The sequence below is a fragment of the Mesoplodon densirostris genome, chromosome 20, assembly GCF_025265405.1.
Source record: "Mesoplodon densirostris isolate mMesDen1 chromosome 20, mMesDen1 primary haplotype, whole genome shotgun sequence".
Lineage (NCBI taxonomy): Eukaryota > Metazoa > Chordata > Mammalia > Artiodactyla > Ziphiidae > Mesoplodon > Mesoplodon densirostris.
The window spans coordinates 5,403,220-5,430,355 of record NC_082680.1 but is presented as its reverse complement, the minus strand read 5'-3'; the positions used below and the strand labels follow the sequence as shown (position 1 = coordinate 5,430,355).

Here is a 27,136-nt window from a genome sequence, read left to right as displayed (position 1 = left end):
ACAGAGGAATAAAGCTACATGTTTGCACATCTGGGTGTGTGACAATGTAAAATGTTCAATATTCTACTTCACAATGGGCTACACGTACAGAAGGCAGATTTCCCATTTCATAGTAAGTGACAGAAAGTACTCCCTTTTATTAATCTAATACCAGTCTGTAAGTTTATAACAAGAAATGGCTTTTTGTCCTTCGATTTTGCTTTTTTAGAAAATATAGGATTTACAGCACAAACACTCTTCTGTTTGTGCTTCCACTCCACTGTCATTTAGCTAGATTTAAATGAAGAGAAAAGAAAGCGAGGTATCATATATATATATATATATACATATTTAGTATTATAGAGATATATATTTAGTATACATATATATACTAAGTCTGCATTTTTTTAATACACTCTTTCATGGTGATATTGATATGAATGTCAGATTTACCGAGAGGTAACATTTAGTCACCCACATGTATAAGTAGGGTCTTTGTCCACTAATGAGCGTTCTTTCTTGTTACTGGTTTTGTAAAGCCTTGAACTGTGAATGGACCGTCAATCAGCTCACAGCTGCACTGAGGCCATCAGATGGCCGTATCCATGGTGACATGCCAAAAATGGCGACACAAATTAATCCATTTGTGTGAAATTCTCAGTGAGAGTCCACTTTCATCTTTCAAAGACTACTGTTAGGAAGTGGAGTGGTAATGTGAAATACGGAACAAAAGCAAAATAGTGATGGACTAGCCACAGGGTCTTCTCCCCGCAAACGGTGGGGCTTCTTTTCCTTTTTATCTCCCAGAGATGACAGAGAACAGTTGGGGATTTGATATTGCCACCATAATGTTCTTTTAATAAAAGTTATATTAATTTAATGCTCGCATATAAGCTCTTTTTTTACCTTCTCTCAGCAATGCCATCTAATCAGACCTGAAAATAAGTACAATGATTTACACAGTGGTACAAAATTAAAAAGTAACCTTTTATCTTGCTGTTTTATTGCTAATAGTATTGGTGTAACATACAGCATGAGAGATGTCTCCAACAACAGATTTGTAATTGTTAGCTTACTCTCTTCTATGAATAGATGAGGCTAAGTCTTTGTTTTTTAGAAAAGTAAAAAAACAAACAAAAAAACCCCCCAAAACCACTGAGCGTCCTCTTTGCCTTGTTAGAACCTTATATTAGTCCTGCATCTCGGTAAGTCTGCTCTTCAATTACGTCTTAGAAAACCATATTATTTTGTCTGGCTTTAGAATGAATTTATGTAAAGCAAAATTACAAACCTTTTGTCAAAATTATTTGGTGGACTATTGAAGCAGGGTAACTTTTCACAAACTGAATGTATATGGCAGATACTGCCTTTTAATTTGGAATTCAAGTTCATTGTTAAAAGCTATTAAAATGAAAGCAAAAAAGTAATGTATTTTATCTTTTCTTGTTACTCCTTAGCTTGGGGACCTGAGTTGTATTTTTACATACCGAAATGAAAGGAATTATTCTCTATCGTGTTGTTCTTAGTTTTTCAAATCATTCAACTCTTTAAGAATTTAATAAAAGCTTTAGACCCCTTGAAAAGTACACAGCATGTATGCTATACAAATTTGCATGCATTTTTAGGTGATTCATAGAGCACAGATTAAGCAGATGTTGGTCGAATTAGCATTTAAAATCTCCTCTTGAACATTCAGTTCAGACCTCCAGTTTCAGTCACAACATTAGGAGAGCTTGGAAGTTGTAGCTTCCACACTTACAACAAGAAAGCATGGAACAAACTGAAAATCCGTGACTTTTCTTGGACCTGTTAGAGAACTGAGGTTGTGGCAGTGATTACCACGCTGAAAACCAGAGAAATAAGTGAATCTAGAGTCAAGCTAACATCTACTTTCCTGGAGCAGAAACAGCTAGAGCCACAAAACTGAAAGAACACGGAAGTGGGGTTTCTGAGGAACGGCTGGAGACTAAGAGTACACTAGCTCGAGTCTGACAAACTCCAGTCTTACGGGGTCCCCAGACTTTCCTAGGTGTATTTCAGAAATTTCATCTGGTTCTCATGGTGAAGAACCAAAAACATTCCCTTCCTGGTTTTGGCAGGGGGAGGGGTAAAGTAACCTATGTTAAATACCCCCAGAATGTTCTCCATAACAACTGTCTACTCTACAGGGAAAAGACATTCCTCCTACTCTGTTCCCAAGTTGCCTTGTCTTATGCAAGGTGGGAAAAACATCTGCCAAGGTCAGCGCAGAGATACCGGTAGACTAAAAGACTGAGTTATTTTCATAAGATTATAGAATGCTCCTCCCAGACAACTGACATGCTAATTGGGGTCCAGTATAATAAATAACAGTGAATTACAGCTGAAAGGGTTGCAAGACACAGACTTTCTCCAAGGAGGACGACTTAGGGGAGCTCAAAGGTAAGAGAGGAAACAAAACAAGGACAATAGCTGTAGACTTGGGTACCTACAAACACAGTGATCATCAGCTAAAGCCCAGTCCTAGCCAGGTTAATGTAAATCCTCACACTAAAGGCCTATTTACCTCAGTTACTATTAATCAATATACAATGTCTGGTTTTCAACAAAAATGTATAAGACAGAATAAAAGGCAATAAAAAAAACATAGACTGAAGCAAAATAATAAATCATTGGATCCAGATGCAGATAGAACACTGGTATTCCAATTACCAGGCAAGAAATTTTATATAACTACAGTTCATAAGTCAGCAGCTGTAATGGAAAAGGCATGCAATATGCAAAAACAGCTTGGTCATATAAGAAGATTAGAAACTAAGAAAGAATCAAAAGGAAACGTTAGAAATAAAAACACTGTAAGAGAACTGAAGAATATCTTTGATAGACTCATCAGTAGACTGGACACAACCTGATAGAATGGAAAGAAGAATGAGCAAATTCACTGCTATAGCTTGAGCCGTCAATAACCCTCTTTCTGTAATTGATAGATCAAGCAGGCGAAATCATCAGTAAGAATAGAATTGTCCTAAAGAGCTGTGAGGCTAGCATTTCCCAAATATCAAAATAAGATAAAGACATTATAAGGAAGGAAAACTAAAGACAAATATCTCTTATGCCCAAAAATGTAAACAAGATATTAGCAAATCAATCAACAATGCATCAAAATAATAATACACCACAAAGAAGTGAGATTTATTCCAGGTATGCAAGGCTGGCTCAACATTCAACATCCATCATGTGATCTACCACATCAACAGGCTAAAGAAGAAAATGCATATGATCATATTTGAAGCAGAAAAAGCATCTGAAAATAATCCAACACCCATTCATTATAAATTTTTTCAGCAAACTAAGAAAATAGGGGAACTTGAGCAACTTGATAAAGAACATCAACAAAAAAATCTACAGCTACTTAATGGTGAAAAACTGGATTCCTTCCCCTATTACTAGGAATAAGGCAACTATGTCCTTTCTCCCTACTTCTATTCAACATCATATTGAAAATCCTGGCTACTGCAATAATACAAGTAAGGGAAATAAAATATATGCAGTTTGGAAAAGAAGGAATAAATTGTTTTTGTTTGCAGATGGCGTTATTGTCTACGTAGAAAATCCCAAAGAACTGACAAATAAAATATCTCTTCAAACCAATAAATAAGTACAGTAAAGCCACAAGATGTAAGGTTGATATAGAGAAGTCAGTTGCTTTCTTATATACCAGCAGTGAACAAATGGAACTGGAAATGAAAAATAATATACTTCACAATAGCATCCCCCCAAATGAAATACTTATATATAAATCTAGCAAAATATGTAGAACACTGATAAGGGGAAAACTACAAAACTCTGATGAAAGAAATCAAAGAACATCTAAACAAATAGAAAGGTATCCTAAGTTTATGGACTGGGAAAATCAAATTGTTAAGACGTTAATACTTCTGAAATTGATGAAGCAATTCAATGCTTCAATCATAACCTCAGCAATCACAACCTCAGCATGATTTTTTTTTTTTTTTGTGGTATGCGGGCCTCTCACTTCAACAAGCTATTTTGCAAGTGTTGTCAAACTTATTCTAATGTTTATACGGAAAGTGAGAAGATCTACACTGGCCAACACAATACTAAAGAAAACAGAACAAAGTTGGAGGACTCACATTACCCAATTTTAAGACACTGTAAAATAGATAACTAATAAGAACCTACAGTATAGCACAGGGAGCTCTACTTAATACTCTGTAATGACCTATATGGGAATAGAATCGTAAAAAGAGTGGACATATGTATATGTATAACTGATTCACTTTGCTGCACAGCAGAAACTAACACAACATTGTAAATCAATTATACGCCAATAAAAATTAATTTAAAAAAGACAGTGTAAAACCAACAGCAATCAAGACAGTGTAATATTGGTAAAATAGACAATTGATCAATGAAATACAGTCAACTGATCTTTGACAAAGGAGAAAAGGCAATTCAACGAAGGACAGAACTTATAACAAAAAAATTGCTTGTTCAAAAAGAAAATGAACCTAGATAGAGATCACACATGTTTCACAAAAGTTAACTGAAAGTATATCATAGACCTAAATAAAAAATACAAGACAATAAAACTTATGCAAGAAGACAGAAGAGAAATTCTACATGACCTAGCATCTGGTGATGGTTTCTAGATACAACACCCAAAGCATGATCCTTGAAAGAAAAAATAAATATATTGGACTTCCTTAAAATAGAAAAACTTTCTCTGTGAAAGAAGCAGTTAAGAGAATGAGAAGACAAGCCAGAGACTGGGGGAAAGTATTTGCAAAACATATATCTGATAACTTGTATCCAAAATATACAAAGAACTCTTAAAACTGAACAATAGAAAAATAAACAACCCTATCAAAAAATGGGCAAATGATCTGAAAAGACATCTTACCAAAGAAAGTAGATGAAAGAAAATTAAGCACATGAAAAGATGCTAAAAATCATTTCGCATTAGAGAATTGCAAATTAAAATAACAATGAGATGCTACTACACATCTGTTTAGTATGGCTAAAATCCAAAAAGACTGGCAATACCAATTGCTAATGAGATTGTGGAGCAGCAGCAACAGTTATTCATTGCTGGTAGGAAGGCAAAGGGGTACACAGTCCGGAAGACAGTTTGGTAGTTTCATACAAAGGTAAACATAGTCTTACAAGGTCCAACAATCATGCTCCTGGTATTGGTCCAACTGATATGAAAACTTACATCCTCACAGAAATCTGCATGCAAATGCTTATAGAAGCTTAATTCATAATTGGCAAAATCTGGAAACTGAGATATTTCTTTAAAGGAGAAAGGATAAACAAATTGTGGTACACCCATACAATGGAACATTATTCAGCAATAAAAATAAATAAGCTATTAAGTCGTGAAAAAACTTGAATAACTTAAATGCATATTACCATCTGAAAGAAGCCAGTCTACCTTACCTACTGTACGATTCTAATTACATGACATTCTGTAAAAGAAGAAATTTTTTATTATGGAGAAAATAAAAAGATCAGTGGTTGCCAGAGGTTCATGGAGAAGTGAGTGAGCTTGAATAGGTGAAGCACAGGGTTTTGTTTTTAGGATGGTAACAGCTCTGTGTAATATTTTATTTTTTATTTTTTTTGAATTTTTCAATTTTATTTTATTTTTTTATACAGCGGGTTCTTATTAGTTATCCATTTTATACATATTAGTGTATATATGTCAATATATACTGTATAATACTTTAATTGTGAGTACATAACACTACACATTTGGCAAAATTTATAGAACTTTACCACAGAGAATGAAACTTGATGTATGCAAATCTTACATAATCATTTTGGAAGCTGGGAAATCTCAGGATGAAATGCAGAATGTGACAAAATAATCTACACTTTGTATGACTATAAGCATGAAACAGCCTTACTGAAGGGGTGGGGAAAAGGTGCCGACCTAAGTTACTTTGGAAATGAATAGAGTCTGTAAGACTACAGGCAGAAAAGCAACTGCACACAAACACTTTAGCTGGTAAAGTTGGTTTCCTTGGTGGGTGGGCATAACAATTCAGACACTGCCATGCATGTATAATGGAAATGAACAGTTAAGTGAATGGATGGAGAATTATGTATGCTACCTTCACCTTCAGCCAAAAGATCGTCATTCTCACCTAGATTCCCCTATTGTTTTCTAACAAATCAATTCCTGAGCCATTTAAGATATTTATAAACTCTAGGCATGCTTAATTTTAGAAACTATAGTCCTCATCATATCAGCTATGTGAAAATACTCCCAGATCTCACATTAAACATGATATTTTGCTTTGGGAATAGTTTTTATATTTGTTTATGAAATTATTTGCTGGTAAGATTTTATTTAATATATAACCAGTTAATAGTTTTGAGAAAATTTATGGTTGCTTAATAGAAATTATCATATACTTAGGACTCATAAATGGGAAGAATCCAAGCCTCAAATTGTTTCTTTTCCAAATTTTTTAAATCTAATAACATTTAGATTTTAAAATAAACAATTTTTGTATATTATTTTTATAGACATTCAATTAAACATTTGTTAATTTTGTTGTAGCATTCTCTCTCTTTCTCAATAGCCTTATGAGATTAGTACTATTTTTCAAATGAGAAAACCAAAACACACAACTCTCTTAAGACAGCACAGCTAAGGGGTAGCAGAGCCAGAACGTGAAACCAGGGAACCTGGTCCCAGATCTTTACTGTAAGTCATTACCCTCTTCGGAATACTCTAGGAACATCATTCTCTTGGCTTTTAGATAATTTTTGTGCTTCAGGTCCCTTGTGAACATGTTTGTTAACTAGGTGATTCTGCCCAAGTATATTAAACTAGAGACCAGAGAACTCTGCCAATATACAGAGCATACCAGCTAGGTATTTCATATATGTAACTTTTAGATAGATAAGATAAAAAGAAGTGTTACTTAATGACACCATTTTAAAGAATTTTAAGAATTACTATGCTTTTAATGTATAGTTTTTAAATTCTTAATCAGCATAATCTGTGTACCAGACATTTTCTTTCAAAGTCAAGACCTTGCAAGTATGATCTCCTGATTACTGCTTTTTTCCTCTCACTGTCAAGGGTACAAAGCATAATATTTCAGACAATATGATGCTTGAGTGTAAATCATTCGTCAGTGCTGTTGCCACATTTGGTGAAATGTGTGTTTTTCTTCTTTATTAACAAATGCTTCAGGTTTTGAGTTACTTTATGCTGTGACTCTGATCACGGTAGAGAAATTTACCCTGAGATGATTGCCAGCAACCATACCCTGGTTCATGCAACATACAGGCTATTTTTACTACTTCTGGCTCACGCATCAGTAATCTTTGACTTTTGAGGTTACATATGGCATTCTTCTTGCCTGTTATAGTTACAACTTTTGGAATCCACTTTCAGGAAAGAATGTTCGTTAACAAGGTAGCTGTCATGTTCTACTAAGGCTAACTTACAATGAATTCCCAAGAGCTGCAAAATGTGACTACAATGTCTTCATGCAGGTAGGCAATTGGTGGGAATTAAATGCAGCTGTTATCTATTTACTTTTCCTTATTTTTATATTATTGTCAAATTTAAAGTGGCAGTTGTGAAGGTTTACTAAATGTACTAAGTTCTAAATGTTTTAAACAATTTAAGTGTAAAGGTAGATTATATGCCTGTGACATGGACAGGAAGGAAAAATATGATTATTCCTGTGAGACCAAATATAAGACTGTAGTTCCTACTAGCTTTTTTCCGTTCTTCTTTCCCTTATTTTTCTGTCTGCTAAACAGATAAATTTTCTGTAAAACGTGTCTTGAGAAAATTTAAACAACTCAGGTACTAGAGAGAAGTCAGCAGAGAATCAGGCGCTGATATCGGATGGAGAGATAACTCATGAAGGGTTATTTGAGCTTAGGGAGTGACTAAAACAGCACTTTAATTTTCACAAAGGGCGGTTAGGAGAAACGGCCTCATGGCAGGAATATGCACAGAGATCAATCCTTTAGGTTGAATCCAAAAGTGATTTGGTAAAAACTATAGTTATTGGAATATGTATTGCTGTATGTTTTGCTGGGGGAGTTTTCTTAAAACTCACTGAATATGGTGGGTAAGAAGTCATCTAATTCTCACTCAATAATACATCCAACTTACATTTATAAATTTATAAACTCTTAAGAATTTTGAGAAGTGAGAACAAATAATCCTTACTGTATTGAAAATGCAACATAATGAAATAGATTTCACGTATCTGGAAACCCCCCCAAATAGGAATTTTTATATGTTTGCTTCTTTATGGTTTTATATTTTACATTTCTTGCACTTATATGAGAAAAAAACACATGCATGTTATAGTGGAATCAAGACAGCAACTTTCATGATATATCACAGGAAGGAAAGTATAGATTAAATTTAGTGGCCTATATCTTCTAATTATAACGTATTGTATAATGATAATTAATACACTGTTTTTTATTTGATATTTTTGAGCATCTCCTATTTTCTAGACAAGCCCTTTCTACACTAGGAAGGAAGCAATGGGTAGATGGGTAAGATTTGTCCTCCCACTGTATAGTGACAAATAGATGTATATACCCAATGTTTTTTGCTACCAGAGATAGAATTCCTGGTCATGTGAGCAAAGGTGGGTGAAAAATTCTGTTATCAGAGGAAATCAGGAAAAGCATCACAGAGGACTTATATTTGAATTTATGGGTAAGAGCTTTGAAAGGTGACATGGAAATAGGAAGGATTTTTTGTTTTTAAAGGAACGGCCTGCGGGGAAAAAATAACTCTGGATCTTAAAAGGCTCCGTGTGCTTGGGAACTGTGCTAGGAGCTTTCCTGTGACAGGAAAGTGGAGAAAATCTGGAGCAGAAAATAATCCCAGAAGGGTAGTTTTGTGTCATGCTGGGACCTGAAGTAGGAATATGGAAGGATCTTTGGGTTTGGCTGTTTTCACAGTTTTATACAGTTCTTTTTAAGCTTTGAAAACTGGCTCTCCAGTAACTCAGAGACAACAGTGAAAAATATTTGTTTTACTTCTCTCTAATCCTGTTCAATGATTTTTCTTTTTTTAAGTAGGGGTTACAAATTTAGATGCCTATGAGAAGGAGACAGGTAATGAAAACAAACAAAGAGGGCCAGGAGAAATATTTGGCTTTTCTCCTGGAATAAGAGAACAGGGCAAGTGTGGTGGCAGGTGACCAGTGGGACTCGGATCCAGTTCTGGAGGGGGCAGTGCTGCGGGCAGTTACTGGACTGCTCTGGACCAAAAGAGCTGGCAGGCCCCCAGCTCCACCCATCTTGCCCCATTGGACTATGGTTCGCATTGCCTGACCTCCTGATTCTGCAAAAAAAGGCAGAAGGCAGGATTTTTACGTGGTATCTCCTAACTTTTAAATGTTGACATATCCTTCACAGATTTTTTTAAACACTGTGTGGGTCAATATTAAGGCACAGCCAAGCAAAACAGGGCCGAGGCCCTTGTCAGACTGAGGGTTGTCAGTTTACCATTGCTGGTTTAGGTTGTTGCGATCATGGGCCACACTCAACATCCTGCTTTTTTCCGTTAAGAATAAAGTACAATAGGCTTATTAGAAATTCATCGGGATATTTTTTAGTAGGAAAACATTTTAAATACACAGAAAATTAGATTATATAATAAACATACATATATTTACCATCCATACTTTATTAATCCTTACCTTGTTTGTTTTAAGTCTATCTTTTCAAAAATACTGCTTCACTGACTAGATGAAACCTCCTTTGTACGTTCTCCAATTACGTTTTCAGCTCTCCTTCACCAGAGATAACCATTCAAAAATTAATATGCTTCATATTTATATTTTAGTAATGATTTATATCCATAAACAGGAATTATTGTTTGTAGATTGAAAAAATTTAAATCAAAGGTATTACACTTTATATTTCATTCTGCATCTTTTTTTTAAATCAGTACTTTATTCTAGAGAGATTTAATCATGTTGGTTTGTAAAGATCAGTTTATTAATTTTTGTAGCTATATAGAGTAGCATTATATAAATATATGTGTGTTTATCCATTCTCCCATTGATGAGCATTTTTTCCCAATTTTTCCCATGAAAATTATGCTTCACTGGGCATCTTTATACATGTTTCCTTGGGCACATATGCTAAGTTTCTTTAGAGTTTATACCAGAAGCATGATTTCTCCATTCTAGGGCGTGTGTATCTTCAACTTTAATGGATGCAAATTTAAAAATTGCAATTAAAGGGCTTCCCTGGTGGCGCAGTGGTTGAGAGTCCGCCTGCCGATGCAGGGGACACGGGTTCGTGCCCCGATCCCGGAAGATCCCACATGCCGCGGAGCGGCTGGGCCCGCGAGCCATGGCCGCGGAGCCTGTGTGTCCGGAGCCTGTGCTCCGCAACGGGAGAGGCCACAGCAGTGAGAGGCCCGAGTACAGCAAAAAAAAAAAAAAAAAAAAAAAAAAAAATTGCAATTAAGAATAACCAAATTGACCTCCCAGAATAGTTGTACCAATTCACCCTTCACCAACTGCCTGTGATTACTTTTTCACTTGCTTTGCCGGGATTTGCTAGTTTCTGCATTTAAATTTTTACCAGTTTGATGAGTGAAAAATAAGGTATTAATGGGGTCTTACTTTGAATTTCTCCAAAGACTAGTGAGCTTGAGCATCTTTTTGTATGTTTATTGGCCATCTGAGTTCCCTTTTCTATGACTTCCCTGTTTATATCCTTTGGCCATTTTCTTTAATCTCCCTGGAATTTATTTTGTGTATGTTGTGATGTAGGGATTTGATTTTTTTTTCTTATTAATAGTCAATTGTTTCAGCCCTATTTCTTGTCTAATCTCATTTCCTATCCTGCTAATTGTTCCCTTTCTAGAATGTTTATTTATCTCCTTTTACTCTACCTTCCCAGCTAAGAAGTATAAGAACTTGAAACATGTTTACATTATTTGATACTCAATTTAGAGGCGTCAAAGCTGTCCAGTTCAAGGCATTCACTAGTTTTAGCTCATGTACAAGTGGTGACTAAAGTACTGTGATAAGAAATGAAAAAAAAAAAACTGTAGTGGAACAATCTCAAGACATCATAGAGGTACAGCAGTTAAGAGTTTAAGGTTTCCGTCAGTTACACATTTTGTTCCAGCCATTTGATTTTAGGTTCTAAAATCTAAAATTAATTCTCCTTCCCACTGAAAAAGTGGAAAGGAGCCTTTATCTGTTTATTCTATGCTGAGAGCTTCATAATATGTCAGCATCTGTTCTATGAAAAATGTTTAGGTAAAGTATTTTTATTGATTACAGTGACTGAATCCATTGCCTCTTCTACAAGGGTTTCATGGAAAAATGAAAAATGTTCATGTCTATAGCTATTGCTTCAGATGACGTAAGACTGCTTATATAAAGCTATACACTTAAGCCTAGAGCAGAGCCCTTTAAGAAACAAATAGCTCGAAATTAGTAAAGCAACAGAAACACTACCTATCTTTAGAGCTCTTAACGCAGGAATTCCCTCAATCATGAAATATTACAGTGCAGTTATCTTTCTTCCCCCAAACCCTAAAGACGCCAGTACCCCTTCTACCTTTGCAGGTATTTGTCACTCTCGGTGACTTGTGAAACTATTTGCTGCATCCGCTCTGGTTGGTGGACACCAGATAACTAGCTTTGCTGTTCGTCATCTCAGAGAAGAGGTGGATTCCAGATCAGTCTTCTTCATCCAGATTATTTTCCCACTCTTTCCAGCTATTGAAGCCCATAGAAAGCCAACTGAAGTCTGGTTAATTGAACTCAGATTCCCTTTTTTCAATTCACAGAAGATAGATGTGCCCATTCTTTTGTGCTCTGGATCATTTGATCCATAAAGTGAAAAGTGTTTAAATATTTTAATTAACACCTTCTCCAAGGAAGCTTAATGTAAGTCTGCATTTCTCAAAATGTACCTTAACAGCTTTACTGTTGTCTTAAAAAAACATATCATCAAAATGCAGTGTGTTCAGTGTGTGCGTGTTTGTTGCTCTCCTTCAATCTCCTCCCTTCCCTCAGGCAACAGCGTGGCGTATTTTCTTATGTAATACTGTCCCGCTTGAAGTCATTAAAATAACTCTGCAACCTTTCTTTCCAGGCTCTGCTCAGCTTCTCTAAGCAGTGAGGTCCACAGTGATAGACACTGGGTGAGCTCGCAGGCTTTGGTGGGGGAGTATGTTCACTGCAGGAAGCTGATGGGGTTTCCTGCATTTGGGGCAGGAAATGTTGAGACGTAGATGGGAGGAAACCAGGGAGCAAAGCAGCCAATGGCCTCGGCCGGCGCTTGTGCAAGACCTGGGTTTTCACTTTGGAGCATTTGGGGCAGTGCCGCTTCCATCTGCAGGCCGGGGTTGGTTCATTATCATCCCCGCCCAGGTGGATGGTTTTAAATCTCAGGCCAGGTGAGATTCTGGTCTTGGCACGTGACTGCACCATGTCCGGGAGGCTCTCTCGTGGGGATAAACCTGGGAAATCAGTGTTCACTTAATTTGTTCCCAACTCCCAGGAATCACTGTTGTTCGTTGCCTGATATCCGATGTCTTGAAAACCATTATTTCAGGTACTTTGCCTTTTTCCCGTTGCGTTAGGCAGGAACTTCAATCTGGTCTCTGTTACTCCGTCTTGCCCGGACGTAGAAGAACACTCATGTGGTTTTAATGATAAGGACAATGTCCTCTGTTTATACAGACTGTAATCTGTATTCTGATTGTCCCACAGTAAACGTAAGATCATTTAATTCGATTCCTCCACAATATCCGTCACGGGTTTCTATTTAAATTGCACTCCATTTTCAGATTTAGAGGATGGACGTGTGCAGTCCCGTTTATGAACACAATCAGGATGTACATGCTATACAACTTCACTGTGTATCATTCAGAGAGTGTTCTGTAGGAGAGAACTCCACTGAAGTAAGGTAATAAGATGGTACCAAACACAAGGCTCCATTTTCCATGATCTTTCATATTTTTTAAAAGAATATTAATATTTTCTTCAAAAATTGTATGCATTCTTTTTTTTTTTTTTTTTTTTTTTGCGGTACACGGGCCTCTCACTGTTGTGGCCTCTCCCTTTGCGGAGCACAGGCTCCGGACACACAGGCTCAGCGGCCATGGCTCACGGGCCCAGCCGCTCCGCGGCATGCGGGATCCTCCCGGACCGGGGCACGAACCCACGTCCCCTGCATCGGTAGGCGGACTCTCAACCACTGCGCCACCAGGGAAGCCCTGTATGCATTCTTTTAAACTTAATTCATAGCTATTTTATCCATGTTTTGTTCTTGTGAATATCGTATTGTCTGTTTCATTATTTGCAGTTGCTGAGGCAAAGGAACATTTTTGGTTTTGCTTTTTAAAATTTTTATTTTATATTAGAGTCTAGCTGATTTACAATATTGTGTTAGTTTCAGGTGTACAGCAAAGTGATTTAGTTATACATGTCCAGCTATCTATTCTTTTTCAGATTCTTTTCCCATATAGGCTATTACAGGGTACTGAGTAGAGTTCACTGGGCTATACAGTAGCACACTACTATACACACGACTGTACAGAAAATAGATAATCAGCAAGGACCTACTGCATTTTTGATTTTAGCATAATGATCTTGAACTTGTCAACCCCATTTATTATTGTGACCACTCTGAGATGCAGAGGTACCTTCACCCAGGAAGGGAGACTGGCTTGTGCGGGTCTGTGCAGGAGCAGGGGCTTATTTGGTTGAGTCTCCTGTCGGCACCAAAGCAGAGAGCACCAGGGCTTTCTTACCAGCGTGCCCAGATGGGGCATGGATGGAAGAGGGAGGGGTTAGGCTTAAAGCTGTCAGCAGTCAAACATCGAAACCATGGAGTCAGACTCTTTCTTACGATATTAAACCTGAAAGTTCATCTGTTGAGAAATTCTATGAGTAATTTAAATGTTTCCATTAAATACGGTGAGATCTTATAATTTATTTTGCAGGTAGTGTACATCAAGTAAAGAAAGTTCTCGTCTATTTCTATTTTCATAGAATTTTTTATCATAAGTGGGTGTTGAATTAAAATTCATATGCTTTTTTTTTACTTCAACTATTTAGTTGGTAACATAGTTGTTTTCACTTAGACAATGTGGTGAATCACGATGATAAAATTTCTGCTACTAAATCATATTTGTTTTCCAGCAATAAACTTGAGATGGGTATATTTTGATGGACCTAGAGATTATCACAGTAAGTGAAGTAAGCCAGACAAAGACAAATATCATATGATATCGCTTATATGTGGAATCTAAAAAAAAGATACAAATGAATTTATAACCAAAGCAGAAATAGACCCACGATATAAAAAGCAAACTTATGGTTACCAAAGGGAAAAGGAGGGAGAGGGATAAATTAAGAGTTTGGGATTAACATATACACACTACTATATATAAAATATATAACCAAAGACCTACTGTTACAGCACAAGGAACTATACTTAATATTTTGTAATAAGCTATGAGGGAAAAGAATCTGAAAAAAAGTATATATGTATGTAAAACACATCACAATTTTATCAGTCACTCTGCTGTACACCTGAAACTAACACAACACATTGTGAATCAACTATGCTTCAATTTTTAAAAATTAATACATTTTTAAAAGATGGATAGATCTCACTTAGAAATATTATTGGAATTGCATAATTAAGAATCTATTTAGGATTTTCATTTCATACCTGTAAGATAAATTATGTTATATATTTTGTTTGTGTGTACTGTCTGTAACACGGTTGGTTACCAAAGTTATACTAGCTTTATATATTGAGATAGGAAACTCTCTTTTCCTCTGCATTCTCTGTTTCTATAAATTATACATTCACTTTATTTGGACTTTCAAATTTATTTATGTACAGTTACACACAATAACTCTTTATAATTAAAAATTTGTTTTATATATTATTCTTTATTCCATTATAAATTAAACCTTTCCTTTGTTGTTAATCTGTCTCGCTAAAGATTTATCTTATTGGTCTTTTTAAAGATCAAGCCTTTGTTTTGCCAACAGTTTGTAACCGTTTCCTATTTCATTCCTTATTGCTTCCTCTGTCCACCCCTTTTCCCCATCCCCTCCTTCCTTCTTGAACCTCAGATGGAAAAGTTAAGTTAATCATGTTTCTGCGGTCAACGTACGCATGAGCATTGAGTCATCCAAGTTTCCTTTGCTTGTCTGCCCATCTGAGCCAGGCTCTCCGGAAAACAGAGCCCGAGGAAAAGGCATTTGTGCTAACGAATTATGAAGAGACGCACTCCCCGGGGACAGAAGTGAGGGTAAAGGAGAATGAGGCAGCGAGGAGGAGGAGCAGATGTGAGGCAGCAAAGGACATCTGGTTACTTGGTTTTGCAGAACCTGTCTTCCAAGAAGCTGAATACATGACTGTTTCTCAGAACAGTCCATGTGGGGAAGAGAGGCAGGAACTGACCCACTGGCTCCTGCTTCCTTCTGCTCAAGGCAACTGGTGAGCAGCTCTTGCTCCGTGTTGCAACACCTTGTACAGCTTTTTGTCAGTGGGGCAGCTCCTGGCTGGGAGCTGATGTGTACAGCGGACGTGCCGGCAGGTGCCGGCAGGCTGCACCGGTGGGAGGCTGGCCCATCCCACATAACCGGCCTCTGCAGCAGCAGCAGGGGCAAAGCAAAGTGGCCAAAGCCCCAGCAGGTGAGGCCAAGAGGATCTGAAACATCACCAGCAAAGTGACTGAAAAGCCCCTCTTTCTCCCTTCCTTTCTATACTTATGAAGTCACATTCTCCACATTTAAATTACTCTAAAATGTTTTACTTCTTCCATTCAGCACTACATTTGTTTGTTTGTTTAATTTTTATTTTATATTTAAGCAGAGTTGATTAACAATGTTGTATTAGTTTCCAGTGTACAACAAAGTGATTCAGTTATATTCAATACATATACACGTATCTATTCTTTTTCAAGTTTTCTTTCCCAATTAGCTTGTTACAGAATATTGAGCAGAGTTCCCTGGGCTATACAGTAGGTCCTCGTTGGTTATCCATTTTAAATCTAGCAGTGTGTACAGGCTATTTCTAACATTCCTCCATTACTTCTGATATCTGTTGGAAGTTTTGGGTTTATAGCTGTATCATTTGTGGTTTGCTGTGCGAGACCATAGATTCTCATCTAGCTAATTTAAGCAGAAAAGGGTTTAGTAGAACATACTATCAGCAAGAAAGTCAGATACCTGAGCTTGGATCCTGTATAATTGGGAATAGATCTGCATGAGAAATGTCCAGCCACACCGCGGCAGTGCTGCCCTGGAGCAGAATCATGGTAGTGGCCTGCCACTCAGCACCCAGGTCTTTTGGGACCAGATGCTCTGACACCTGCCTCAGCTTGCCCAGAAGAACCGCACCTCCACCCCCACAAGCCAGTGTCTACCATTTACCTCTAGGTCTCCTGTAATAGGTCTGTTTGTCAGAAGCCAGGTCCCATGCAGAATTCTAGCTGTAATAAAAGCACAGAAAATGTAGTTTTTAGCTGTCTGACCTTGGTAGTTCAAGAATTCTACCAGACTGTACTTAAATGGGTACTGAGTCAATGTACAGTACCCACCACGAGTTCAGAAGTATCAACACAAGCAAACACTTTTCCTCATTTGTTAAAGAGCTTTTCAAAAATTACAAGTGCCCATAGAGATTTCTCAAATGTTTTTTATGCACCACAGCCTCAAGGTTTATTGTATGACTTTGTTGTTTGCTGAGTCTTTTTGTGAGAATGAATGAGTACATACACAGAAGGCCTCGTGGGACCCTGACCCTTCTTTATCTCCTCAATTGCCCTGCTAAGCATGGAGTTTGGGCCCCAAAGAGAGGGAAATGATTAGACAATACATTTTTTGAAGGTGCATTAAGTCACAAGGCAAGTTTACCATAATGAATACTTAAACATTTTGAAATATTCTGTCATAGTAATGTGATTATTCTCCAGTACGGTGAGCTATACTGAGAGGATTTCCGATGTTGAAGCATTGCCACATTCCTGGGGCAAACTCTGTATAATTATTTAAATGATAGTTAATGTCTCCTGCTTTTTCCCCATGTTTCTATGAGCTCTTCATAAATATCATAAAATGTTAATAGTTACATTTTAATTATTTCTAATTTTTGCTTTTATCAATAACACTCTAATATATTTTTGAACCAAAAGTAAAACTATGGGACGCTAAATTGTTTTCTGAAGGAGTTGTACCAAACTATTCCCACCGGCAGTGAGGGAGTATAACTATTTTGCTGCACCCTTAACCACACTGGGTATTTCGTCAAACATGGCAATAAAAATCTTTGCTAATTTTAAAGCAAAGAATCGGTATCTAGTTGTTTGAATTTCCATTTTGATCATTAGTGAGATTAGAGATTTTCCCAAGTGTTGGAAAGCCAGTATTACTTCTTTTTCTTCCTCTTTTTAAGAAAAACTTTATTAAAATCTCACATGCAGAGAAGTGCTGAGACTTAATATACATCTATATGTAGAACACTACACCCCAAAACAGCAAAATACACATTCTCCTCAAGAGCATGTGAAACATTTTCCAGGATCAGTAAAACACCATAAAACAAGTCTCAAAAAATTAAAATCTTATACTCAGGAAATGACATTTATACCATTTATTCTTTAAAACTGACATATTTCTCCATTGTCATCAGAACGCTTATTTGTGTTATAGAAACGAGTTCCCTTCTAGTGCAAAGATACCTTCTGTCTTATTTCATTTTTTGTGTATTTTTTTCTGTCTTATTTTAAAACCAAAATCCCAGTTTAATGACAATGTCACCTAGCTGAGAACACTAAACTTCAGTTTGGTTCTTTGGGATTACTTTTATTAGCTGATTTTTGTTTTGAGCCACCAGGAGTCATTTTATATGTTGTTTTCTCTTCATCATCCAACTTTTCACTAAGTTGGAGCAAATATAGATTCTGAAATCTATATTATTTTAGTACTTAGGAACTGTTTAGGGAAGTCATTGTCACGTATCCCAAGTGTCTGAGAATGCCATCCAATTTAGAAGGCACACCTAAAACCAAGAAACAATCAAATGACTGATTTTTCCCCCCACTCACTGTGACTAAGAGGGAGTGTTTTTATCTTCACAATAAGAGGAAATCTCATTTCTTTGGAAAAAGATTTCCAGTGTTATCTCTATTCACACTGCCTAAGAAGAAGTTATAATAGCAAATAATTTTGTTTTAAAAGTAAGGATGATTTGGGGTTATGAAGAGTTGTCTTTTTTTTTTTTTTTAAAGATCTCTGAGTCAACGTTAAGGGCAGATTTATTTTAAATGGCAACGTGACCAGCAAAGCTTGAAAAATTCTCAGCAATGTGTCCGTGGAGCGTTTTATAAAGTCCATTTCAAGTCTCATCTTCATGCCCTACTGCAGAGTTAAAATTTGTGACTAATTACTTTCACTATCTGAATTCACGAACATGGTTTTCTTTTTTGAAATTTCAAAGCAGTTCAATTACTTTTGTCTTTCTCAAGACTCAAAAGAAAAAACATGTTCATATGCTGGATGTTTTATAAGTAGGATATTTTCTTGTCATGAACTGAATTAATAGGCTTAAGAAACAATGATAACAGATAAGCATTTTCTCAGTTGGGTGACTTTTATGCCAAATGATAATACCTAACAGTTTCCTGTAAATACTGTGTCTATTTTTCCCAGAATGGATCACAGACAGACATCAATTATTGGCATATTCATATATACAGAAGTATTTTTGCCTGATTTGGCTATGGTGAAATTTGTCAAATAGAAGAAGTTATGTTTATTGTTATAAATAGGGTTATATTTTGAGAAAGGAATGTAAAACAGGAGGAGAGAAATTGTGTAGACAAGCAAATATAGAGCCAACCACAGAAAGAGTAATATAATGAAAAAAGTAATTCAACATTTTAAAGTAATGATAGCTTACTATGTATACTATGACCTAGAGAAAAATATATGGGATCACAAGCAAATTCACTGGTTAGTTAGATTATAAATAATAATAAGACATTTGGTTGTGTTACATGAGTAACTTATATATATATATACTTTTATATATATATTTATATACACTTATATACACTACCACATGTAAAATAGACAGCTAGTGGGAAGCAGCTGCATAGCACAGGGAGCTCAGCTTGGTGCTTTGTGACCACCTAGAGGGGTGGGAGGGAGACGCAAGAGGGAGGAGATATGGGGATATATGTATACATATAGCTGATTCACTTTGTTATACAGCAGAAACTAACACACTATTGTAAAGCAATTATACTCCAATAAAGATGTTAAAAAAAAAAAAGGTCTACAGAGAACAAACTAGTGGTTACCAGTGGGGAGAGGGAAGGGGGGAGGGGCAAGATAGGGAGAGAGGATTAAGAGGTACAAAATATGTACATTTTATGTATAAAATAAGATCCAAGGATATATTATACAGTATAGGGAAAATAGCCAATATTTTATAATAATTTTAAATAGCATATAATCTACAACAATATTGAATCACTATGTTGTATACCTAAAACAAATACAATGTTGTAAATAAACTACATGTTAATTAAAAAAAAAGTACACTATTTAAACAGCTATATTTGTACCATGATGTATTCTTACATAACATTTTAATTTTCATTATTATATATTTCGGTTCCTAAACTAAAAGAATTTTAAGCATTCATCTTAACCTCATTAAAGTGAAATCTTTGTAGTATTTTTGCTTTAAAAGTTTAAAATGTTTTTCACTGTTTGCCAAAGTAGGAAGTACAAAGCACCCTTTTAAGTTTTTACTTTGTTTTCTAGCCAATATTATCTGGAATTGCTCATAGAATATTTATCATAAATTAAGCACTTGCAATATGAATGATATGGCCATCATGCACAATTATTTCCTAGAGAAAAATCTGTTTATGGCATCAAATATAGATAAATCACACCACAGTATAGTCAGTAATCTTTATCAGTACACTGAGGACCAGAAAATGAAACAACTCAACGCAGTCTCGGCTTTAGGATATTATTCATGTTGAAAAGCAAGGTTCTCGTATTTGGTTGGAAAGAGATGAGACCCCAGGTAGTGCTACTTCTCATTTATTATAATAACGTTATGCAATTTCTTCATCCTACAATTCTATTAGATTGCTGGAGAGGACTCACAATTCAAGGTACAAAGTAGGAATAAGCACTTTCATTGCCATCTGTAGATGAACGTGAGGTAGGGAGTAATCTATCATGCATCAAATGAGAACAATCATTCTGCAGGACGTCAGGCTCTAGATTCCAAGATCTGGAATGAAAGGACTTGGCATAGCATGTGTCACGCTAGGCAGAAATGTGCCATCTTTTAAAAACCTCATTGTGTAAGATTTGCTGCTTACCTGACTGGCTGTCTATTCTGGGCTTTAGAAGTTTGATCACAATTTCCAGTGGAGATCCAAATGTCTATCTCTAAATCTGTCAGTAGGGGCTCTTTAACTCAGCACTCTATAAAGGCAGCAAGAATTAACAGACTCAGATTTTAGCTGAAGCTCTGCTACAAATTACCTTCATACTATGCATGTGTCACTTGGCCTTTCTTTTCTCTTTCCCTTTTCCTGAGACCTTTTTCTAACGGAGAGCAGTGAGGTGTTCATTACCTGCTAGCAGATTAAACCTACTGTTAGCTTCCTTCCGAGTCTATTAAAGAATGTCATAGTATAAGGCTGAGGACAGAGAATGGGGTGAGCATCTTTCATGAGTGGGCTCTGGCCCATGTTCCATAGCTAGCTGTGGAAACTTGATTTCTTAATGTGTAAATTGAAATGATTGGATGGGCTGGTATCTCTTTCTAAAACACCAGTGCTAGTTTATATAATCCATCAATTGATGCACACATAATACCCATTAGGACAACTGCAGGATCTTTAGATCTATTTTTTTTAAGATGCCAGGGAGCTGGACATTTCTTTCTTTTTGGAGTAGAAGCAGGATTGGACTGTTCTATTTTTTAGCATTTGAAAGTCAAACCTCTTAGCCTTCACAGAGAGCAGGCAAAGCTGTAACAGACTTTAGTTAAGGCAGGGGCTCTTGCGGGAATTTATGGGGACTTCAGGGTGGAAGGAGAGTTACATTTGAATGGGAGGGTAGATGACATTGTTTTGAGATTAACTATCCCCTTGTCCAGTAGACTTCTGTCTGTTAGACCTTGGAATGGAGATAGAAGTAAGGGATCACAGGTCCTAATAGAAAGAACAGGATGAAATTTTCTCAGTCATAGTCCTTGAAGGGCAACCCACCATTGCCAGAAGGATCTGGAACAACTAAGGATACAGCGCAGGCTGTTGGCCAACCACCCTTTTGCCCTTGGCTCCTTGGACAGCAAGCACTCAATGACCCAGTCTCTTATTTCTGAACTTTGTGAAATTAGATAGCAGTAAGATAAAAAATTTATGTTTTGAAAACACTACTTCTGACTATGTATAGGGTAGCATTTGCTATCTTAATTCCGTAATTCCAAATTCTGGTTTTAAATTAGAGTCTGCCAGAAATATTCCAAATTTTCAGTCCCTCTTTGGGATTTTGGTGAGCCAATTTTCTAATATGGCATTTCCTGTGTACAGCTGAATGAATTCAGCGTGGGTGGGTTGGCCCAATTGGTAAGGACATGGTGCTAATGAGACACAGTTGGTTGGTTTGGTTTCTGCCTCCCAGATGCTTTGGCCCACAAAGGAATGAGGTGAGAAAGTGTGGACTAATCGTGAAACCCCATCACCACTCCTGGGAAAGAATTCTTAGTATGGGTCAGTACATGTATAGGACCAAACAAAGTGTCTGAAATTCCAAACCTGGGGGTACTCTAAGTTCACTGTACTCAAAGTTGCTGATGGAGTCCAGAGTCTGTTAAACATAAAAAGCATGTGGTTTATATTTTAAAGACAGAAGACGGTGTATTTAGTTGGCATATTTGAATGTTTTTTTCCTTAGAGATTTTCCCTGCTAAATGGGACTTTCGCAATGGGAGAACAGCATGTGCAGGCAAGGTACATATGGAACTTCATATTTCTGAATTAACTGTAACAAAGCATACAAATTCTTTCTAGGCCTTCCAGCATGTTTCCTTCCAAATTTGGGGCCCAAAAAAGGACAAATTATGCATGAAAGCTATCATCATCCTATCTAATTCAGTTCAGTAAGAAAGCTCAGTCACTTTGCTATTCAATATAATACTGAGTGAACACTGCAGAAAATGGAAAGGAAAATAGGTCACCACTCATGATTTCCAGAGGTTTACATTACAGTGAGGAAGGTGGGTATGGACGAATTAAAGATAATACAAAGCAGACCTGAAAAACAACACACACGGAGGTACAAGGGAGGTGAGCTCACTGGGGAAGAACTGACCACTTCCATCTGGGAAAGCTGTAGAGGGTTTCCTGCAGAAGTTATTCAACCTTTAAAGAATGGGTGACTCTTCCTCCCCTCCTGCCTCCCTTCCTTTCTCTATTCATTTATTCCACAAATATTTCTGAATTCCTACTATGTACCAGTTATAGTGGTAGGTGCTATACTACAGGATCATGCAGTCTTGTGGCAGAGACAGATTTTAAGCAAATTATCATATTACTTACTGTGAACTTACATAAATGTTTTGAGGAAAATAATTGGTCTGTATGAGCTCATATACAGCTATATGAGCAATAACAGGGGAAACAGATTTAGACTAGAAGTTCAGGGAATGCTTGACCTGATAACTGAAAAATGGTAAGGTATTGATTAGTGATAAAAGGCCAGTGGGAGACACACTTTTCAGTTATAGGGACCAGCAGGAAAATGGGTGAGTCCGTGCTAGTGAAAATAATAATTTTTTTCAGAGATAATTTGCTATGTAGAGAGAGAGAGAATATACTTGTTAAAAGCACATACTCTAGAGCCAGACTGCCTATACAGTGGTCCTTCATAATCTGCAGGGGTTTGGTTCCAGGACCACCCAACCCCGATACCAAAATTCAAGGATGCTCAGGTTCTTTACATAAAACGGCATGGTATTTGCGTGGAACCTACATACCTCCTCTCCTGTACTTTTAATCTTCTCTAGATTACTTTAAATACCTAATGCAATTTAAATGCTATGTAAATAGTTGTTACTACTATGCAAATATTATGTAAATAGTTGCCTGCTCTTGGCAAATTCAAGTTTTGCTTTTTGGAACTTTCTGGAATATTAAAAAAATATATATTTTCCATCTGAGGTTGGTTGAATCCTCCGTAGATGCAGAACCCATGGGTATGGAGGGTCGACTGTATTAAAATCCCAGCTCTGATACCTACCAGCTGTGTGGTCTAGGCACTTTGTTGTCATTTGTAGGCCTCTTTTCTTCTCTGCAAATGGGACGATCATAGCACTGATCTCAGAGACTTGCTTTAAGGATTAAATATATTATATATAAAATATTATACATACTATTGTATATTGTATATAGTATGAATGAATTAATCTAAACAAATTAATACATTAATATACAACATTAACATCATAATATTAAGGATTAAATATATATAAACCATTTAATCCTTAAAATTACTTCTTGAGGTAAGTCCTGTAATATATACATTATTATGAATATATTAGAATATAATAGATATTATAGATATGTAGTAGAATATATACTAGAATCTAACATATACTTATGTACATGTATATATATAAGAAGAGTGTGTGGTTCATATTATTATTATTATTATTATTATTTTTATACTCTTGAGTCCAAATTGGAAATCTGAATTATCTAATGTAATAAATTTGCATTTGGCTATATATTCCTCTCCCTTACATGACACCTTTTCAGTTCTGGAAATGATGAGAATCTCTGAGCTTTCTTTTACTTTTTTTCCTGAAAGAGATCATTCATAGGACAGAATTTCATCACAACTATTTCAACTATGTTGCTGAAATAGAATATTCTTACTCAGTCAAAACAGTGTGATTCTTTTAGAGAAGCCTCATATTTTGAGTGTGTTTTATGAGAGTGGGTTACAGAATAGTTAAAATACTGCATCCCTCTAGGTTTTCTTTCCTGCAATAATCTTTTTTGCTCCAAATATTTAAGCTCTTATCCTTTTTTGCAGACTTGCCCATCTTAAGATCAGTAACACATGATTTTGCTGTGCCCATAATTTTACTCTTACCTGTTGATATGTACGAATTTATTTTAGCGGCATGTTCTTGAATTTTTGAGCCATCATGCCATTTCCTTGACTTTCTTTGTTTTGGCTTTGATATCTAATTTCTTACGATTTTGAACAGTAGAACATCTTATTTTATGCCTTATAGTTTCAATACTCATAACTCTTCTTTTTCTATTAAGATTCCCCCAGATTTAAATAAATTCCTGTCCATTGAACCTTTATTGAAGCACAGCATTACATTAATTTACATTACAGCACCACATATGGTATTCAGCACGTAAACATGTATGAAACAGAATCATGCGTGTATGCTATGTCTTTCCAATTAGATTAACCTTTGAGGATTGGAGCCATGCTCATAATCCTCTTGGAATCTCCCCAAGTGTCCATCACTGGAATCAGGAAATCCTAGTTGAACTGAACTGAAATACTTCTGTATCAGAGCTTTGCAGGATTTATTTTGGGGCAGCTTTCTCAGCTTGTAAGTGTAAATGAGAGCTTAAATGACTGTGAAAGAAATTATCTTAAATTAAATCAAATAAAAATGTCAATAATGTTTCCGAGTTTCCAATTTTGTTCAAGAATTTTGAGGGACAAAAATAGACTTGCCCATTCTCAACTGCTAACTCGTCATACAAAAAGATTTCCAAGGGGCTTCCCTGGTGGCGCAGTGGTTGAGGGTCCGCCTGCCGATGCAGGGGACGAGGGTTCGTGCCCCGGTCCAGGAGGATCCCACATGCCGCGGAGCGGCTGGGCCCGTGGGCCATGGCCGCTGAGCCTGCGTGTCCGGAGCCTGTGCTCCACAGCGGGAGAGGCCACAATAGTGAGAGGCCCGCGTACCGCAAAAAAAAAAAAAAAAAAGATATCCGAATAAAACAATGAGATGGTGTAGTTATATACTACATATTTTGAATGAAATTCAGTTACTTTAATTTTGAAAATGGTTTTAGAAAGATAGAAAATGTTGAGCTATTGTGCTTTTATAGCAACTAAGTTCAGTGTATGACTACGGTTATAAAAATATGCCATGTGAAGGTATCAATCTGCCACATCATTTTCCTGACAGAATTTGTGCATATTCTTCATTTCTAAAGCCATTATTTGAAGATAAAAGTCTGAGATTGAAAACTGTCAGCTCAATCATTTAGCCTTCTAATACCCTAGTCTAACAGTTTACTGAAAATCACCAGGGGGAAAACTCCATCACCTCCTTTGAGTGACAGTATTTACACCTCACTTAACCAACTGATTTAGTGATATTATGGTGTGAACATTTAATAATCCACCTATATTTCCAACTGGCAAAGAGACTAAAGTTTTATATGTGAAAAAAATTACTTGGAGTGTAGAGAGCCTCAGCTTACACTATATAATTTGGTTTATATAACACTATATTTCTAGGGACCAAATTCTTCTGATTAGTTAAAACCACATGAAACAAAAAGTGCTAAAATCCAATGAAATTCCTTGGAGTTTTCCTTTTTGGTTTTCAACTTAAGTGCATCCTAATCCTTCCACCACATGCTTTTCTATTTCCTAATTCCTTGAACCTCCATGCTCTTTTCCTCCTTCGGAAAAACATCTTAATGAAATTAACTCAGATGTTGAGTAGGAGCAACGGAGCCGCTTCTATCATGGAAGGAACACAACACGATGTGGAGGGTGGAGGGTGTTGTGCGTGCCACGGGGGCTGAACATATGGAGAAGTGTTCGTGTGAAGAAACTCAGGCAGACGTGCCACGGTCAGGATGCAGACTTTACCGTGTAGGCAACTGGGGAGCCAAAGAAGGAGAAATAACTTTGCACTAACTTTACAATCATTCTCTAATGCATACGTTATTTAAATGTACATATTTTGGCCATATGTTTGGTCTTATAAAGCTGTGTAATATTGTAATTATTATTATCTGTATTTCTCCTTTTAAAAATTACCTTGAAAAAACAAAGAAAAGAGAGTAATTCTTTTTCTCCAGCAATTCATAGGTAAGTGTTTTCCAAAACACTATGGTTTGTTGGGGTAAGTCATAATGTAAAAGAAACCACTTTCTGGGACTTCCCTGGTGGTCCAGTGGTAAAGAATCCACCTTCTAATGCAGGGGACACGGGTTCAAGCCCTGGCCAGGGAACTAAGATCCCACATGCCGTGGGGCAACTAAGCCTGCACGCCACAACTACTGAGCTCGTGTGCCTCAACTAGAGAGCCCACGTGCTGCAAACTACAGAGCGCATGCGCCCTGGAGCCTGCGCACCACAACTGGAGAAGAGAAAACCTGCACGCCGCAACTAGAGAGAAGCCTGCGCACCACAGCGAAGAGCCTGAGCGCGGAAACGAAAGATCCTGAGTGCCTCAACTATGTCCTGACGTAGCCAAAAAAAAAAAAAAAAAAAAAAAGATAATAAATAAATCTAAAATAAAGAAAAGAAACCACTTTCTGTCTAAAGAACATAATAATCCAAAACTCCAGTCTTCTTAAAACCTGGAACAGCACAGAAAATTAGCACAGAATGAAGTTTAATGAGTAAAAACTATATATAGTATGTTGCATCTTGCTGCAGTAATTTGTTTTGCCAGGTGCTGTGGTAGGTAAATGAAAATACAATTTCTTGATTATGTCTGCAAAACAACTGATATGACTATTGCTCACCAGATTTTATCTCAAAATGAGATAATAGATTGTTGATTCAAAGCCAGAGAGTCAGTCAGGCTAATCTCAATACCAGACCTGAAATAATAAATCTCTCCATTGTACAGGAGCTCATATTTGGCTGATGAATTTCTTTTAATTTTTTTCATATTTTATTTGCATCATGCCCTTGATTATGGCTATCTGAGCAGTAATAAATGGCTTCATTAAACAAGTAGCTAATTAAATAACTACCCAGATACCAATAAACAGTTGAACATAGAAACCAAAGATGTTTAACAGAATTTAAATAAAGGTAGAGTTAGCGTCATTGTT

General features: G+C 36.6%; 1 long non-coding RNA gene across 4 annotated transcripts in view; it reads right to left on the bottom strand.

The window, feature by feature from the left end:
• Positions 1 to 27,136, bottom strand: part of LOC132481148 (uncharacterized) — a 139,623-nt gene that overhangs the window by 70,352 nt on the left and 42,135 nt on the right. For all 4 annotated transcript variants that reach the window (XR_009530779.1, XR_009530780.1, XR_009530781.1 and 1 more), the window contains exon 2: positions 16,416 to 16,474. This is a non-coding gene — a long non-coding RNA (uncharacterized LOC132481148). The remainder of the gene's footprint in view (positions 1 to 16,415; positions 16,475 to 27,136) is intronic.